Source organism: Panthera pardus, unplaced genomic scaffold (assembly GCF_024362965.1).
Source record: "Panthera pardus isolate Hobbes unplaced genomic scaffold, ASM2436296v1 HiC_scaffold_18, whole genome shotgun sequence".
NCBI lineage: Eukaryota > Metazoa > Chordata > Mammalia > Carnivora > Felidae > Panthera > Panthera pardus.
The window spans coordinates 29788993-29809042 of NW_026526743.1; positions in this window are offsets into that span (position 1 = coordinate 29788993).

Consider the following 20050-nt stretch of genomic DNA (forward strand, 5'->3'; position numbering starts at 1 on the left):
GCAGAGAGAGAGGGAGACACACAATCCAAAGCAGGCTCCAGGCTCTGAGCTGTCAGCACAGAGCCTGAGGTGGGGCCCAAACTCACGAGCCATGAGATCATGACCTGAGCCGAAGTTGGACGCTTAACCGACTGAGCCATCCAGGTGCCCCTAGAATTTCTTCCCCTTTGAAAACAGAAATATAATTACATGCTGAGACTATGCTAGAATTAAGGTGGAAAATCTCAGCAAGGCAGCCAACCATGAATCCTAAACATTGCATCTGAGTTGGAACATGTGAGAGCAAAAGAGAGAAAACGGCCATAGGAGAAGAACTTCCCAATAATGAGACAGAGGCCTTCAGGTCCCATTCAGCCTGAATCTTTCAGCTAAAATCAGTGAAGGTTCAACAAATCCTTGCCCTTATACCAGTGCAGAACAGAACATGTTTTGTGTTTTCTTTGGGGAGGGTGGGTGATGGGTATTGAGGAGGGCACCTTTTGGGATGAGCACTGGGTGTTGTATGGAAACCAATTTGACAATAAACTTCATATATTGAAAAAAAAATAAAAATAAAAGAAAGCAGCCTTAAAAAAAATAAAAAAATAAAAAATAAGAAATAAAAAAGGCATTGCTAAAGGAGCACCTGGGTGGCTCAGTCAGCTAAGTGCCAACTTTTGATTTCTGCTCAGGTCGTGATCTCACAGTTCGTGGGATCAAGCTCCATATTGGGCTCTGTGCTGACAGCATGTGGGGCCTGCTTGGGATTCTTTCTCTCCCTCTCTCTCTGACCTTCCCCCCTCCCTCCCTCTCAAAATAAATAAAAACCACAGTGAGACACCACCTCACACTGGCCAGATTGGCTAAAATTAACAACTCAGGAAACAACAGATGTTGGTGAAGATGTCCAGAAAGGGGAACCCTCTTGCACTGTCGGTGGGAATGCAAACTGTTGCAGCCACTCTGGAAAACAGTGTGGAAGTTCCTCACAAAACTGAAAATAGAATTACCCTATGGCCCAGCAATTGCACGCTTAGGAATTTATCCAAAGGATGCAGGAGTGCTGATTCGAAGGGGCACATGCACCCCAATGTTTACAGCAGCGCTATCAACAATAGCCAAATGATGGAAAGAGCCCAAATGTCCATCAACTGATGAATAGATTAAGAGATGTGGTGTATGTTCTCCCAGAACATATATATATATATGCATGTGGCACACATACACACGCACACACACACGCACACAATGGAATAGTACTCGGCTATGAGAGAGAATGAAATCTTGCTGTTTGCAGCAACGTGGATGGAACGGGAGAGTATTATGCTACGTGAAATAAGTCAGCCAGAAGAAAAAGACAGATATCACATGATTTCACTCATATGCGGAATGTGAGAAACTGAACAGATGATCATAGGGGGAGGGGTAGGAAAAAGAAGATAAAAACAGAGAGGGAGGCAAACCACAAGAGACTCTTACATACAGAGAACAAACTGAGGGTTGGTGGGGGTGGGGAAAATGGGTGATGGGCATTAAGGAGGGCACTTGTTGGGACGGGCACGGGGTGTTACATGTACGTGATGAATCAATGGATTCTACTCCTGAAGCCAAGACTACACTGTATGTTAACTAACTTGCGAATAAAAAAAAGGCATTCCTAGATTCCACGCATATTGGTGAAAAGCCAGAGCTCCAATACTTATAGGCTTTCAAGGATTCAGAAAACAGCAAATAAGCCATGGAGAGGGAAGTGAAGGAGCATCGAGGCCTGCGGATCTCAAACTTAGGTATGCGTCACAATAACTTGGATCACACTTCAGAGCTTCTGATTCAGAGGTGGTGGGGCCTCATCTCGGCTCTGCTTGGCTTTCTAAGGTGGGACAAGGGGAAATGGAAGAAGACATTTCTCAAGCAGGAAGGAACACCAGACCAATTTTACCCCATCGGTGGTGGAAGGTCAGTCTCTACCAGAACAGAACAATCCTAGAAGGACCTCACACACCACGGGAGAAGAGTAGCCAGCGACTTCTCTTCGTCTCTCAAAATGGCCCCAGGCTGTAGCGTGGCACCAAGCAGGAAAGGCTAGTTTGGGTAACCATGGCACCAAAATCTCTGCGGCTTGACACAACAAAGTTTATTTTTCACTCCAGACCACTTTGTTGCTGGTTGAGTTAGGTTCCCGGGTTGGGTTATCTCCACGCAAGGTGGCTTTGGTCTCATGACCCCTCCGTGTGCATCTTTTCTTCTGTGGCAGCTGTGGCAGGGCCACGGGAACCTGGTGAAGGCTTCTGCTCTCGTGTCACCGGCCAAAGCAAGTCATATGGCCATGCCTAACTTCACGAGGGAGAGGGGAGGAGTGTAAGCTTCCACGGAGGAGATTCACTGGTTAATCCTCTCTCTCTCTCTCTCTCTCTTTCTCACACACACACACACACACACACACGCACACAAATGCACATAAAAGCTGGTGATAGTCACTAAAGCCAGTACTCTAGTTACCAGTATCGTCCCAATATCAGTTTCAGGTTGTGATAATGTATTATAGTTACATAAGATGTTAACACTGGGAGAAGCTAGGTGAACAGTACATGGGAATATTCTGTATTCCTAACTCCCTGTTGGTCTATAATCTTTCAGAAGGCAAAGTTAAAAAAAAAAATCTCAGGGGAAGATTCTCCATCCAGGTCCCCTGCCTCACGTCTTCTCTACAAATATCCCACATGTGAGCTGCGAGAGAACTTGTCTCAGGAAAGTGATGCTTTGCTAGAAAAGCAGGAAATCTGATTAATGTGCCAGTGACATGTCTGCGGACATTCACCTGCCTATCCACACCTTCAGTCTCTGCAGAAATATAGATGAAATCTCTCCTTTGAAAGTTAAAATAAAAGCCAGTCAATTCCCATGTGTGCCCCCTTTACTGCAGGTAATAAGTAGGAGCCCGGGTGAATTGCTATGTATTCCCCTTTAAATTCTTGGGATTTCAGTGACAGACCAAGGCCCTCATCTGTCAGCAAACTGTTCCAGGCAGACCCATTACTTTAGCACTACAATAAAACAAAGGGCATCAGGATAATCCGTCAAACAAAAGCAGCTGGGAGCATCATCGTGTACCAGAGGCTGTATTCATTTGCCCAGAACATTTAAAAATCTATGCCCTAGCTCTTCTCCCCAAAGTCCTTATTTCACCCAATAAAATAAATTTAAAGTGCATAAATGTATATTAAAAATATCTAAGCAAACACTTGCAGCTAAATAATGTTCACCCAGATGTGCCTACATTTTTTTATCGTTAGACATGTTTCCTGTTCTCCCAAGTAAATATTTCACTGAAAATGCTCCCCAAGTAGTTGTTATCTCGATATTTTCACAATAGAATATTCTGTGCTCTACACATATAAATACTGTGAATAACCAGACATTTTCCCGAAGAGACCGCGGATCTCCCTGCACTGGGCAAAATGATTCTCTCCATAACGCCGGCTCTGAGAGCAGAGGCCGTGCTTAGCAGGGTGTGAACTCCAAAATCCAAGGCACCGGCTCCCAATAATTCTTTGGAGCCTGATACGAGGTGAGTCCCTGCAGCATTTGTATGCCTCATTCAAGGTTTCCATGGGAAGGGGGAAGGGACTCAAACACTGAGGTCACACAGGCCCCATACTTGAAAGCTGTTCCTTTCACTCGTGTGACTCTGCCCATGTTATTTGTTGCCCCATCTGTAAAATGGGAAACAACAACAGTGCCCGAAGCCTATGTGTGCGGAGAGTCTAGCCCTCCAACAGCATCTATCTGGTCCCTCTTCTTTCCTTCAGCAGACCTCCTTAAGGAGCAAGCCCAGGGCACCCACTGCGGTGTGAACTATCCCTCCAGAAGACTTGCCACATTCCTAAAGACCTGTGCCCACTCTTATGGGGATTTCACATTCAAAGCCCCATTAGGCTTTAGTTGCCGAGCTACTCTACAGAAGTGGTTCTCAAACTTGAGCGTATAGCAGAATTATTGGGGGGGGGGGTGGATGGAGAGCTTATTAAAACACAGATTTCTGGGCCCCACCCCTAGAGTGGCTGATTCAGGAGATCTGAGATGCTGCATTTCTAACATGTTCCCAGGTGATGTTAATGCTGCCTGTCTGGAGACCGTGCTTGGAGAACCACCGATCTAGAACGGGGTCTTTCAAATTTTCCTACAAAAGGCTGGATAGCAAATGTATGAGTCTTTGCAGGCCATACGGTTTCTGTTGCAACTATGCAACTTTCTCATTGTCACATAAAGCTACCATAGATCACTCATACTACCTTCCAATAAAACTATGTATGGACCCTGAAGTTTGAATTTCATATAATTTTACATGTCATGAGATACCATGCTTTGGGTTTTTGTTTTTGTTTTTGTTTTTGTTTTTGAACAGCTTGAAAATGCATAAGCCATTCTTAGGGTCTTGGGCCAGAGGAAAACAGGTAAGTGGTTAGATTTGGCCCCTCAGGCTATAGTTTGCCAAGCCCTACAACTGGAAACACCAGGCAAACGCAATGCTTTCAGCGCATTGAATAAAAATGTCTCCATTTTTCTTCCTCCATCTGTTTCTGTGTTGGACAAGCCCACTCTGTCCAACGTGCTCCCCACTGGCACTGCCCCGGAGGCCACCCCAGCTGAATCCACACTGCCTTGGCCACCATGAGGCCTCGAGAGTTCTCCAGTCCCCTCCCCACCCCCCCCCCCGCCTTCTTACAGCTTCACTTCTGCTCTTTTTATAGCTTTGCACAAATTTGTCTCTGTGGCAAATTTACAGCACGCACTGCTTGTCTGAACTATTTAAAGGCACAATATTCTCGACTGTGCCATAAAGCTTTCCCATTCTGTGTGTTTTATTTCTCTGTTTGAGAACCTTTTATGAAATCAGCAGCTAGGCGGAAGGAAATCATTTGCATACTTGGCTCCATACACCTGGAATTCTTTAATTCTAGGGATTAGCAAAATGAGTCTAATAAAAAGTGGAGGCCCTTGTTAATCATCTCTGTAAAGTCCCTTCATTACTTGCTTCTCGCGCCCAATCCGAGTGCCCGCTTCAGAAAAGTCACATTGCGCCCGTCAGTTATGACAATTTTACGAACGGATGCATGATTTTATTTACGTAACACAGTTTGTGTCTGTAGCATTCTTCAGAGTTACAGTGACAGCTGTCTTCTTCCATCCCGGTCTTGAGTGGACACGTCTCAGGGTTATCACAGAAGTGGTGCACGGGTGATGGGTGTGTGAGAACCGCATGGCATCGCAGTCCTGATTCTGAGAGCAGCATCTTCGCATCAACTGGGCTGTTACTGGAGATGACCCGTGTGCCATGCTCACAGCACTTCCCACGTGGAGAACGTGTATGTCTTCTTCTTCCCTTCTGTTCTGTGCTCACTCCCCAGAGCAATCTGGATACTTCCAAGAACTTCTAAATCCTACTCACCCCTTCCCTACAGACTCAGAGAAAAATGCAGAGGTTGCCCCTGCTCTTAAGAAGACTCTTATTAAGGCGGTACCTGGGTGGCTCAGTGGGTTAAGCATCTGACTTCGGCTCAGGTCATGATCTCGAGGTTGGTGAGTTTGAGCCCCGTGTCAGATTCTGCGCTTACAGCATAGAGCCTGCTTCGGATCCTCTGTTTCCCTCTCTCTCTGTCCCTCTAAAGCTTGCGTACTCTCTCTGTCTCAAAAATAAATAAACACTAAAAAAAATCCATTAAAAAAAAAAGAAGAGTCTAATTAAGGTCAGGTCAACAATGCCGTCACCATGGCTGGCTTTCTGCAAGGGGCCGGAAAACACCACGTATCCTGATTGCCAGCGTGGCTTCCAGTTAATTCAAGGTTCCACATGCGACTCTTTACGGAATTGACAAAACAGAAATTGGTCTCACAAAAGTAGACAGTTCCCATAATTGGAGATTAAAACAAAATAAAACAAACACACAAAAATCCTCTCTGAAAATTCCACTGATTTTTTTTTTTTCTGAAATACATCTATGTCACCAAGTCCAAGAACAAGAACCCATAGCTGCCTGAAGTCAGCAGTTGTAATCAGGATAATTCTGAAACTGAATAATGCATGCCGGAATGCTGTTTACAGGAAATGAGCAATTTATTTTATTATCCAAATTTTAAACTCTTTTAATATGCCTCCCAAGAAGACGTCTGATTTAGAAAATTACAAAAGAGAACTTAAGAGAGGACAAGGGATACTAAAATATTGCACCATCATAAAGGCTAGATAAAGAAACTTTACAGGCAGCTTGAACAACACTTACTAAGTATACCCGCATAAATTATGTTGGTGGCTATAAGCAACCAACATTACACTGTTTTGAGTAACCAAAAAAAAAAAAAGCAAAACGATAAGTTGAAATATAAGATTACATTCAGTGGAAGTAAAAAATTTGCTAAATTCCCTTCCTGCAATTGTGTGTGTGTGTGTGTGTGTGTGTGTGTGTGTGTGTGTGTGTGTGTGTGCGCATGTATACATGTATACTGGCAAATACATAAAATGCTCTGGAAGAATCATAGCAAACTTCTAGTAGTAGTGAAAAAGCACTGGGGAAGGGATTTCCCTTTCCATCGTGTTCCTTTCTGACCTGTTTACACTTGCTAACTGTATAAACATCCTTCTATTTTTTGGATTATCAGGATTTATGTGGGTGGTGAAATTGTGAATTATTTTGGGGTTTTTGTCTTCACACTTCTCTGTATTTTTAATGAGCAAATATTTCAAAGAAACATCATTTTTAGGACCTTAATAAGACCCTCATCTGAACATGAAGGCAGAAGTATATGAATATTATATTTGTAATTAAATTTTTTAAGTTTTGTAATAAATCAAGTTCTCACACATGCACACACACACAAGTATGTCTAAAGAGGCACCAAATTATCAGCTTTCCCGGGACATTCATGTTTCTTTGTCCCACGCTGCCCTTCGGGACTGACTTTGCAATTCAGACGATTTCTGTCTTCATCTATCAAGCCGGGCCAGCTGCCCCATGAAGGTTGAAAAAATAGTCAAATACATAAATAGGAGAGTAACCAAAACTCACTCCCACCCCTAGGAAGGACGCACGGTCTCATGGTCTCTTTTACTGCCCACAGTAGCCACCTTTGCACTCATAAAGAAGACAGCCCAAGGACAAAAAGGCCCCGTGGAGATGACTCAGTCCACCCCTTCATACGATAGACAAAGAGCTGGCTCTGAGAGACAGGACGAGGCTTGTCTCAGGTAACTCAGCTGGTCAGAGAGGACTCACACAGCTCCTGGATGAGCTGGGTTTTAACTCGAAGCTTGTCTGAGTCCAGAGCTCAGACTTGAAATCTCTACACCCAACAGCCTTTCGGATCAATCGATCAGGGAAACCTTGCTTACCTCAAACTTTTACTAAGCAAATACATAGATTTTCAAACTTTGCTGCCCACCGATCATGCTGATGAGGAAAGAAATAGAGGGAAATACTCTTTGCCTGCTAGAGAAAATAAGGGGAAATTTGCACTTACTGAGCATTTAGTGTGTATTATTGTGTGTCCTTAACATATGCTGTTTCATTTGATTTAAATTAGGTTGGAAGTTGACATTATTTTAGGGAGCAACCAAAGAATGGCCAACAATTCCCATTCCAAAGACACATGGGCTCACAGAGGTAGAGAGGGGAGTTTTCCAGATTACTTCATCCAACACAGCTACGGTTTTGACTTGGGAGGTTCCTGGCTTGGGAGAAATGATAAGCAACTATGTTTGAACTTCTCAGATTGGGTACCAAGCTGATTCTCTGCTTCAGCACCATCTAGAGGCTTTCTCTGGACACTCCAAGCTGATGAATCGTAATTCTTTAATAATAATACTAGTTTTGGTCAAATACTCAGAAGTGGGATTTTTGGATCAAACAGTAGTGCTATTTTTAATTTTTTGAGAAACCTCCATACTGTTATCCACGGTGACTGCACCATTTTGCTTTCCCTTCAACAATGTGCAAGGGTTCCAATTTTCTTCACATTCGTCAACACTTGCCTTTTGTTTGCTTTGCTTTTGTTTTTGTTTTCAGTGATAGCCATTCTGACCAGCATAAGGTGATATTTCGCTGTAGTCTTGACTTGCATTCCCTTGATGACCAGTGACATTGACAATTTTTTTTATATGCTCGCTGGCCATTTGCGTGTCTTTTTTGAAGAAATGCCCATTCAAGTCCTTAGGCCATTGTTTAATCTAGGCAGTAGTTTCTTTTGTTATGTTTGTTTTGTTTTTTACTTCCAAGTAGTAGGAGTTCCTTATTTTTTGGGGAAATCTACCCTCTGTCAGACATATGGTTTGTAGGTATTTTCTCCCTTTTCATTCCATCGCCAGTTTCCTTTGCCGTGCAAAAGTCTTTCAATTGCAACCCACTTCTGAGCATTTACCCAAAGGAATTGAAATCGGGATCTACAAGGGATGTTGGTGTTGCCATGTTCATTGCCGCCTTCTTCACATTTGCCAATATATGGACATGATCCAAATGTCCATGGACAGATGACTGCATAAAGGAGATGTGTTGTATACATACAGTGGAGTACAACGAGCTTCAAAAAGAACGGAAATCTGTGTATGCAGCAGCATGGATAGGCACTGAGGATATTAGGCTAGTGAAAGAAGCCGGTCACAGAAGGACAAACACTGCATGGTTCTATGCAAGGTATCAGAAACAGTCAAATTCATAGAATCCAAGAGTGGAATGAAGGTTGCCAGGGGCTGAGGAGAGGGAAAAATGGAGAGGTACTAATCAATGGGCAAGAAGTTTCAGTCACCCAGGGTGAATAATAATGATACTAATCAACAACATCACGCACTTAGAAATTAGTTAAGAGGGGAGGTCTCATGCTAAGTGTTCTTACCACAATGAAAGAAAATTTAAAACAAACAAGTGTTAAGCTGACTTCTGACATTTAAGTGCTTCCTGAACTAAATCAAGTGTTTCATTCATTCCAAATCACCGTCAGCTAATGTCTACTGAATGCTCACTGTAGGTCAGACCCTATCCTGAGAGCTTTATAGATTTCATCTCATCCAGTGTTCTCGACACCCCTAGGAGGCAACTGCTTCCCTAACTCCTTTGCACAGGTAAAGACACTGAGGCTCAGGGGGGACTAAGAAATTTGCCCAGAGTCACAGAACCACTGAGTGGGGGAGCCAGGATTCGGAGCCCCGGGCTGACTTTCTAACCACTATACCCCCACCCGCTTTCCAGCAAGGTTAGTGAAAAACCCTGGCCAAACAAATAGTTGTTGTTTATGTCCTCTTTGCAATTTTCTGAGACACAGTTTGTGGTTTTGAAAGTTAAGAAATTCCAATAATCTTTATTCCTCTCTTCCCCCACATCCTGCCTCCCCAAAGTCAAACAGGGAAATTAATACCTGCATCTAGATCCCGCTTCTTCCTTATCAGATGAAGAAAACTACAGGCCTTGTTGCTTATCTATATTCACATCCCATCATCTGAATACCGAAGAGAGACCAGCCGGACTGTAAATCACCAATATGAAAAATGAGGCGCCAGCCCGTCCCTCCGAACTCCAAGGCGACACCCCAAGGATGAAGCAATGACGGACTATGTATGGCGTTCACAGTCGCCGAAGATGCCAACTCGTTTGTCGCAAAACCATCTTCTCTCCCTCCCTGGCATACTGCCTCAGATAGACTGCCTTACCAGCCTCGCACGTAGTCACTGATGACAAAGGACCGAGTCCAGTCGATGGGAAAAGGGGAGAGGTGACAAGCGCCACGTTGAGGACTGGCGCACATCCTCCCAGTGCCCCCATCCCACCCCTCAATACTCTCTCACCTCCTACTCTGGTAGCAGAAGCCCACAAACAGGGTGACTTTGAAAGCCACGTGTTGAAGATGGCAGAGCCACCAGACAGGACGAGACCGTACCTCCAAATCACTGTTTTTAGAGAAGAGTTCCATGCTGATCAAGAATATCAGTTTGGGGGAGCATCTGGGTGGCTCCATCAGTTAAGCGTCCTACTCTTGATTTCAGCTCAGGTCACGATCTCACGTTCATGGGATCAAGCCCTGCACTGGGCTCTGTGCTGAGCCTGCTTGGGATTCTCTCTCTCTCTCCCTGTCTCTGCCCCTCCCATGCTTGTGGGCTCTCGCTTTCTCTCAAAGTAAATAAATAAACATTAAAAAAAAAAAAAGAATATCAGTTTGGGAAGTTATGTGAGTGAGAAATAAAGTTTTGCATAAAATGCACCGATGTTTGGCAGCTGTGCACAGCAGCTATACTTAACTCTAACCAATTCAGGTCTTGCCTGATGTTATCAATGGTCTCCAGAATATATTTAGTTCAAATAACAGACCGGTCCTCAGAGCTAGTGTGTGGCTCAAGACGGTGGCCCAGGATCTTTCCTTTTAGATACTCTGCCCTCTCTTAGAAGGCATTTGCCCACACACATACCACCTCATGGATGCTATATCCCTGCAGCTTGACCTCAACACTACTCTAGGCAGGAAGAAGAAAAGGGGGATTAGAAGGACGGTATCGCCATCAAGAAAGAACAAGCTTTCCACGAACTTCTCAGTTTATGCTTCATTGGCCACAACTGAGTCACACGCTCACCTCAAACGGCGAGTGGTCCGATATAGTGAAGAATTATAATGGGGCACATGGAGGGGCTGGAAAAATGCCATGTTTTTGTTTTTTTTTTTAAGGAAGATGGGGGCTAGGTAAACTAGCAGTGTCTGTCTCAGTAATAAACAGGATTCGTATCCAGGAGTTTAGCAAGGAAGGATCACAAAGACCCCTCAGCCTAGCCATTACCTTGTCAAAAAGCCCCCATACTTCCTCTGCCCCAACATACACATTTTGATCAACAACTCTACTTTTCTCCATGTCCCTTTCAGCATGGACGACTCCCTAACACATACCTGCTTTTTGTATGATTTCATTCCAAACTTGAAGTGAACTAGATAAGGATGCTACTTTAGCTTCTGATGAAATGTGCCACATCTTAGAGTCAGAAAGCATGTCTATGGTGATCAAGTCATCCTTCAAAGCCACACTTGCCTTATCCTACAAGTAGGGTAACTTCTGTCCTTCCTTCCACCAACACAGCTCCCCGCTTCTTCTCTGTCACTAGCTTCTGCTCCTGACTGTGCTACTCCGTAAACAAAAAGACAGATTCACATCTCTTGGACAGAGAGTGGTTGTGAGGAGTGAGTAGACTTGCTCGTGAGAGTCAACCGGTACAAACGGCCATGTTGAAGAAAACCCACATGGCAATAAGAGGCAAAATGTAGTACTGAACCTTTTGGTGCACAGTGCATTTGGGAATGACCCCAGGAATCTAGTTTTACGGGTTGTTTGTTCTGATTTTGCAAAAGAAAAGTACCCATGTTCGAACGAGGAGCAGATACTCCTAAGAATCGTCACCAGCCTAACCCACGATACCATCGCTTCCACTGAGGATCTAACATTTTCATCAGATTTACCACATAGGCCGCCCTAGCTGAGAGAAACAACCTACATCCGGCTACCAACATGGAATGGGGACAGATGCTGCATTTGGTCTGTTGGGGGCTGCACATTAGGATGATTCTTCAAAAAGAAACAAAGTAGGGACACCTGGCTGGCCCAGTCAGGAGAGAACATGATTCTTGATATCAGAGTTGTGAATTCAAGACCCACGTTGGGTGCAGAGGTTACTTAAACATTTTTTAAAAAAATGAAAAATAAATAAAAAGAACCAAAGTAGACTGTGGTGCACTTATGATATGGTGGAGGCCAGTGTCCTGAAACTGATTTTGAATCTTATACCCAATATCAATAGTCATGGAAAACAAGGGATACTGTATTAAACTCAGATGCTCAGCATCTTGCTTATTTCCACTATGAATCATATATGTATGTGTATGTGTATGTGTATGTGTATGTGTATATGTATATGTATATGTATATGTATATGTATATGTATATGTGTTTCAGCCCAAAGAAGTCTTGGTCATGATGAGTCAGGCTCATCAGCCCAATCAACTATATGAAAGTCATTGCTAGTGCTGTTGTGTAGGGCTAGGTCTTTTTGGCTTTCTGGAACTGGGAGCACAAACCTGGGAGAATTCTTCCATTCTCTATTATTGCCCCTAAAACCAGAATAACAACATCTGACCTAGTTACATACAGGACATAGTATAATGAAGTAATGTACCAATAAGGATAATGATTAATTCATAGTACTATATGCCTAGCTTGGCGTCACCTGCTTTATATACAATCGCAATTAATCCACACTATAACAGCCGTTTCGAATAGAAGATCAGTTTCTCATTCCTAAGATGAGTACCCCTGAGACGCAGAGTGTGATTAGCCTGTCACATCACTGGTATGTAGTTGAACTTCTACTGAGACTTAAGTCTCTGTGGCCACAATGCTTAGACTATTTCAAAGCCTTATACTGACGAAAGACACCAGTGCGATTTTAAAGGTAAACTTAATAAAGGGTTTGGGGTGAAGTGCAGTATTTTCTACCTCTTTGTTTGCCTTGACCTTTGCCTACCAGCGAGGAAACGAATGTTTTCAATTCTATAAAAGCATAAAGAAAGGCAGTTTATCTCAAAACATAGCTTGGGATATAGGCCCTCCCTGCCTTCCTAACGTCACCGCCATCCTACCATGCGGTGAAAAGATTTCTAGGCACTGTTTTCCAGAACTTTTATCAAAAGATTTGGATTTCAGAATCCATTTTAGAGGTTTGACTTTTTAAAACTCCTCTTCTGACTGACTGGTAAATGATATTGAAACGCAGCTACTTAATATTTAGCCTATGTCTGTCTGTGCCTCTTGAAAGATAATTTGGGAGAAGTTGACTACCTGGGGAAGATACCAGGAGTTGCCAAGAACTCTTCTATTGACTTTCTATTTATCTCTCCCCTTTAAGTGTCTGTGCTACCAGCAGATAGGCATGGTTATTTACGCAGGTCTTAGATGAAAGAAAGGACTGTCTCTGAAGTTTGCTACTCTGGCACTATACTGACTTTGACCCGATCTGGTGCACCAATGGAAAACACCTAGATGGACATAAGGTTGAACGATGTTCTGTTCGAGCTCTTGAAACAAAATGGCAGGCAGGTTTTTACGCCAGCAGGTCTTCTTGGATTTTAAATGAATGAGAGCTCCAGGTTTGGGACATGTGTAGAAACTATAGAAGTTCATGGTCTTCCTGAACAAAGGCAACTGTAGACCAGTTGTTTGGTTTCAATGCTACAATAACTTAATTAAAGTAAAAGTGCTTGTCCCGTCCCCTTCTTCAGCTAGGAAAATTGGGATGTGTTTAATAATGGGGGATGAAGCCCACTTAACGAATCTGTAGTCCACGTGCTCCTTGGGGATGTGTGTACTGAATTACATTTCCACGCGCACTACTTAATTTAGGAATTGATTGAATGCAGTCAGGTAGAGAATGTGGCTTTTTTTTTTTCCCTCTACACATGAATGTGAGTTATAGAAAACATCAACAAATGGAAAATGACTACAGATACAATACCTGGTCATAGGATCTGTTAAAAGAACATTCATTTTTGGTAAGACCCAGGTAAAGCCTGAAAACGAGGCATGCCCTTTGACCTAGTAATTTCATTTCTGGGAAACCATCCTGAGGAAATCATTAAGAATGCGTATAAAGATCTTGGACCCTACAACTGCCATGCAAAGACGCCCAGGCTAGCCTCCTTGAAGATGAGAGGTCACATGGTCATTCAGCTGTCACAGCCAACCCCAGCTATCCTAACTAATACCAACCACCAGTCTTTTTTTTTTTTAATGTTTATTTATTTTTGAGAGAGAGAAAGAGACAGAGACTGAGTGGTGGAGGGGCAGGAGAGAAGGAGACACGGAATCCAGAGCAGCTCTAGGCTCTGAGCTGTCCATACAGAGTCCAACCTGGGTCTCAAACCCACAAGACAGTGAGATCATGACCTGAGACGAAGACGGACACTTAACTGACTGAGCCACCCAGGCGCTCCCCAAACATTGGTCTTATGAGTTAAGTCATCTTAGACTTTCCACCCAACTTTGAGCCACTGTGACTGAAATCAGTTGAGTGACCCTAGAAAAGCCCAGCAGAAAAATACTCAATTGAGCCCAGCCCAAATTGCTGATCCACAAAATGATCATTGCAAACCATTCTGTGTAGTCTGTTTCATTTGTCTTTGGAAGTAATCCTGACATCACACACTCTGCTGCCTACAGAACTAAAGACCGCATCAGCCAACCAGTGGATACATATTAGAAGGAGCCAATGGAATGACTCAAAGGGTAGTAAATGTCATAGGTAACTACATTCATTTTCTAGGGCTGCCATAACAAAGGATCACAGACGGGCAGCTTCCACAACAGAAATGCATATTCTGTCATAGTTCTGGAGGCTGGGAGTCTGACATAAAGGGGTCAGCAGATTTGGTTCCCTCTGGGGGCCGCAAGGGAAAGATACGCTCTAGGCCTCTCCTAGTGGCTTATAAATGGTCATTATCTCTCTAAGTCTCTTTTCATTGTCTTCCTTCTGTGCGTATCTGTGTCCCAATTTCCTCCTTTTATAAGGATTCCAGTCATATTGGATTAGGGCCTAGCCTAATGTCCTCATCTTAACTTGATTAGCCTTATAAAGACCCCCATCTCCGAAAAGCTGACATTCTGAGGTACTGGGACTCCCCACACAGCATTTTGGAGGCACGTGATTCGATTTGTCACAATAACTACAGGGAACCATAAAGACATTTGTATGCCGAATACCTTTTAGGCACAAAGGTGTGGCGGTTGAGGGTCCACAGGAAACAGCCCGTCTCTTCTGTTTGATCCTTTATCTCCGTTCCAGAAAAAAACTGGGCACTTGGTGCTCATGCATCACAATTTCAGAGGCAGACTTCTGCTGGGGCAAAGGAATAGCTTTCTAAATCGCTCTCTTACACCCAACAGTCACAGGCTCAAATAGCAAAGACTCCGTGGAGTAGACAGTCTCCATCTTGCCAGAAAAGCTGCCTTCTGGGTCTCCCAATCCTCTCAGCGACCAAGGGTCCTGATGATGCTTGGTCTCACGCAGCTGGATAGGATGCTCTTTTCTGCGTGCACAAAACACCGATGTTGGGTGCAAAGGGCCCCCTGGCAGTCAGTGATGAGGACAACGCTGGCAGACTAAGAAGTGAAACCCAGGAAGAGTCTTTGTTGTTTCCACTAAACCCCTTAGAATGAGAGAAACATACCAGGGGGCAGTGACACATTGTTTTATTTTAGTTTTTATTTTTTAAAGGGTGACTTTTCCTCATAATTTTAATTTTAAGAGAGAGAGAGAGAGAGAGAAAGCATGCTTGCAAGAGGGGCAGAGGCAGAAAGAGAATCTCCAGCAGGCTCCATGCTGAGTGCAAAGCCCAACACGAGGCTCGATCCCACAACCCCGGGATCATGACCTGAGCCAGAATCAAGAGTCAGACGCTCAACCAACTGAGCCACCCAGGCGCCCCAATACATTGGTTTAAAAGAATGACTGAACAATAAAATCATGACCTAAAAGGAAACTTGAATCAAGGGGTACCACCAGTTCTCATCACAGTATCTATTTGGCTGCCACATCCCCTTTGCAATGAAAGAGAACAGAGGAGTGATGTGGATTGCCTTTGGTTTGTAAAACAGTCCAGTGTCTCCTATAACACCGAACTTCTAACCATCCCATCTGCCACCATTCACAAAAACACAGACACAAAAAACAAAAAGGCTGATCGCACTTCTTTTCAGCCTACGGCTTCTCGTCTTTAACACCACTAACGCCAAGGACAAACTGTGCACTAAGACAACTATGCCAGGACCGTTCTCTCTCTCTTAGACTCCCAGACTAGACAAAGACAGTGACAAGGACATCGTGGCATTCCACGCAGCATCTTCTGAGCGCTGAGAACAGGAGAGGCGTGCTGTTCTGAGGGCGAAAAACATGAAGGCGAACGTGAAGACTGGAAGGTCCCACCTGCAAAGATGAGAAAAAGATTTTCTCCCTTGCTTGGCCCACCCTTCCAAGCAGTTCTGGAAGTCAGCCAAGGAGGCCAGGTAGGGGCCAGTGACCATGCCTGCCCCAACCAGACAGTTCAGAAGTGTTACCTGAATGACTTCAGTCAACTAAAGAATCAGAGAGGGGGCAACTGTCAAAGCGCTCGCGGTGGCCTGAATGAAGGGGAGACACGCACACACAATGAATTCAATAATAATTACGTTTAATAATTGCATGCGTATGTCCTCCCGGGTCGAGGGGAATCCAGCCCGCCGTACAGCTGGACATTTGTCAAGAGTTGGAATCCGTTCTTACATTTGTTTTCTCTTATGCTTTCTCTCTCCTACACCATGTCTTGAATTCTTCTGTTCTCCGTCAGTCAGCCTCACTCTGTCCCAAACGGTACTTGTTTCCTTTTTCAACTGGTACAAAGATTACACTCTGCATGTAAAAAATGAATGTTCTCCCACATCAAAAACTGACAACACCGGACTTCCATTTGCTCAAGCCAAAACCTGGGGCATCATCGTTCTGTGCCCTGGGTGTTGTTTTGTCCCACCCACGTCAATGAAAATACATCAGAATCTGATGACTCCTCTCCTCCCCCACGCCCCGTCCATCTCTGGCTAACTGGCCCTCATGTTTCCCCGTGGCCCCACTGCCCACACTCCCACTTCTCCGCACCAACGAGCAGCCGGGGAGATGCAACAACGCCTTCCCGAAAAGATCTCAGACGTTCTACACGAGTTGGCGTCCACGACCTACCTCTCTTGACCTTATAGCCTATCTTTCACGGCACGAAAGGATTTCATTCGCTCAAGCGAACAACTGAGTAGCAAATGAGAGGCAAGGGAGGCACGAACACCAGGGAGGCCGGCCAGTAGAGATGCTACCAGTTAGATTCTTATGAGGGCAAAGATTGAAGATAGTGCCATCTGAGCTCTTGTCTCTCCACCCCACCCCCCTCCTCCGCTCCTCCTTATGAAAATTAAATCCTGCGGTAATCATATTCATTGTATCCATTTACATATGCATCATGTTTTATAGGATCCCCTGAGTGAGGTAATTAACATGCTCTGTTCTTCAACAGAACAGAGCCTCTTTTCTTTCCTTCCTGCCGCCCTAGAGCAGGCAGCACCTTTCTTGTAGCTGGGATCCTGTGTAATGGATGGGTTCACAGGGTCCCTGATGGTGTCACCAAGATCTTGCCTGATATACTCGCATGCCCCACCCCCTCTGCTTGAATGGAAAACCCTCCTCTATTAGAACTCTCCTGGTTTTCTCAGCTTTCTCTGCAGGAGCGGACGGATGTCTTTTTGAGAACAGGCAAATAAATTGTCCCAGGCTTTGCTAAACCGATTAAATGAATTGGCTCTTGTCCACACACTTCTATCAGGCAAATCATCCAAGCAGGCCGGGTGGGTGAGAGTATGAGGGGGTGATGCTGGCAGGTGGGGTGAGGTTCCTGTGGGAAAATTCAGCTGAGTCCAACAGAAACAGAACGAAACAAACACAGAGAACACACATCCAGTGAAATACATGAACAGGAAACAGCACCTGCCCAGAGCTTCTACAGATGGGCATCGTGTTTATTCCCCACTGCGTGGGGAATTCCCACGCGAATTCCCCTGTGAATTGCAGCGAGGACGGTTTTCCTACTGAGGAGTCAGGACGTTATGAACTTGACTATGGTTCCACAGGTTTTCAGGTGCTGAGTTGTATTCTGGGACCCATCTTGAAAGCCTACTTTGCCTTAAATAGATCTATCAAAATTATACACACTCAATTTCCAAGATTTAAAAATCAGCCTTTGTTTGTTTTCTACCTTTTGGCATTTCTTTTTTTTTTTTTTTTCTTAATGTTTATTTTTGAGAGAGAGAGAGAGAGAGACAGAGATAGAGTGTGAGCGGGGGAGGAGCAGAGGGAAGGAGACACATAGAATCGGAAGCAGATTCCAGGCTCTGAGCTGTCAGCAGAGAGCCCGATGCAGGGCTTGAACCCACGAACCGTGAGATCATGACCAGAACTGAAGTCTCATGCTTCACCGACTGAGCCACCCAGGCGTCCCCCTTTTAGCATCTCTGACACTGGGATGCACCCTACGATCGATGTGTATGTTTAATACGGCAGTGCGTCCTCTTTTCTTTATTTTTCCTTGAAAGGCTATTATTGAATCAGTGGGTGTGTCTTAGGGTCAATGGTGTGTGAGCACAAGGACACGGGGTACCCACACTTGGGTAAATGTCAGTATGAGCCTGTACACTCACCTCTCCGGGTATATCCATTCAGCAGCTCCTCTTTGCTATGAAATGCACGTCAGTGCAGCCCTGAGGTCCTGGGAGAGCCCTCATCCGGGCTCCACTAGCCTGCTTGCAGCTTTCAAGGAGAGCTGTGTGCCTCCACGATCAATTACTTTTCGGAAGGGAAAAGCCCCAACAAGCTCCAAGCGTTGCCAAGAAGTCAAGGCAACGCTACTACTACCGTTTGTTGCTAGATCCTAAGAGGCGCAGAAAAGTCCCAGGGAGGAATCAAAGCCCCCCGTGGTCTCTGTCCCTCTCTGACCCAGGGGAGCCCTGGCCCCACCTTCTTTTGTGCTAAAGGTCCTGTTAGCCACACCAAGGACAGGAACTAAGCCCAAGCAAGACAGGGCCGCACTCTGCAAGTGAAGAAAACGCCTCGTGGCTCGGGCAGTGTTTCTTTACAAACTCCTTAATTTCACCTCCTGAATTTTACGCTGAATTTTGTCAGTTTATAAATTTGCACTACAGCTTGGCACTGGGAAGGGGTGGGGGAGATAATCAAACCCACGGGCGTTTTACACACAGACACTGAAAAATAAAGACCATTAGCAAAAAGTATAATTAAATTAAAATGCCAACTTGCCAAAGAAGCTCAGTAAATGGGAAATATATCAAACTGTGATAATACAAATGGGCTATTTCTCAAGGTGTGAGAATGTCAATGGAATAAACTCTGATAATTCGCTGACTTTTTCTGCGCAAGGTAGAGCGAGGGTTTAAAAATAAATTACCGCAATAACACACACAGCCACGTAGTGTGTGTACAATTGTTTAACCACGTTAGGACCGCATATCTGGGAGCACCAGGGCCTGAGGGACATAGAAAAATCACTTAAAACCAAATTTCTCCTTTTGGGTGACTTGGCCAGGCCCCAACCCCAGCAGAAATTTTTATTAGGCACCGGATCTACGTTTTTAGGTCCATTCAGCCTGATTTATTTTGAACGAGTGTTTGCCAGTTAAGTTTAACATATCCAGTTAACGATAGCCGAATATTCTCTAAAAGGGATTTCGTAATGAGGCCACGGTTCTTTGTAGAATATTGAAAATTACTTTTGGCATGCAAGTTCGTTTTGTTAATTCCTCTTTTAGTGTGCAAATAACCTTTGAAAACCTGCTTCTAGGTGTTTATGTGTCAGGACAGTATCAAAAATTATTCAATTGCCAAGTCACATGTCAACACTTCAATGTACAAAGCCTCGGAGAATCCCGATTCTCACTACTCTGCTGCCCTCTAGTGGACAGCCGACAAATCCTCGCCTTCGTTTGGACTTTTTCTTTTTCTTTCTTTTTTTTTTTTTTCAACCCAAACCTGCTACGCCAGCCATTTCCATTTGCATCACACCACGAAGGTAAGTGGCACTTTAGGAGAGGTAAAATATAAACAAGAAAGCAGGGACCCAACCGAAATCCCTAGGGGGAACACTTAACAAAGGTGAGGCTGTCAAACATTTCCTAAGAACCTCTCCACTTGGAAACCAGTCACCTGTGGCTCCCACTACGTCTTGGGAACAAGGGATGGCAGCTCCCCCCGTCGTTCAAGTGGTGGGCTGAATAGACTGCCCACAGGAAGTTGGGAAGTGGCTCAGGCTCTCCCTCTGAAAGTCACAAGGTGAAGACCGGAATGTCAGAGAGAGAGAGAGGACGTTTAAAGTTCGCCCATCCTGACGCTTCTCATGCTAGATGGTCTCGAGCAACCTCACAGAAGTATCCAGGTCCTTAGGGGAACTAAAGAGACTCGTTACATGAGTAACA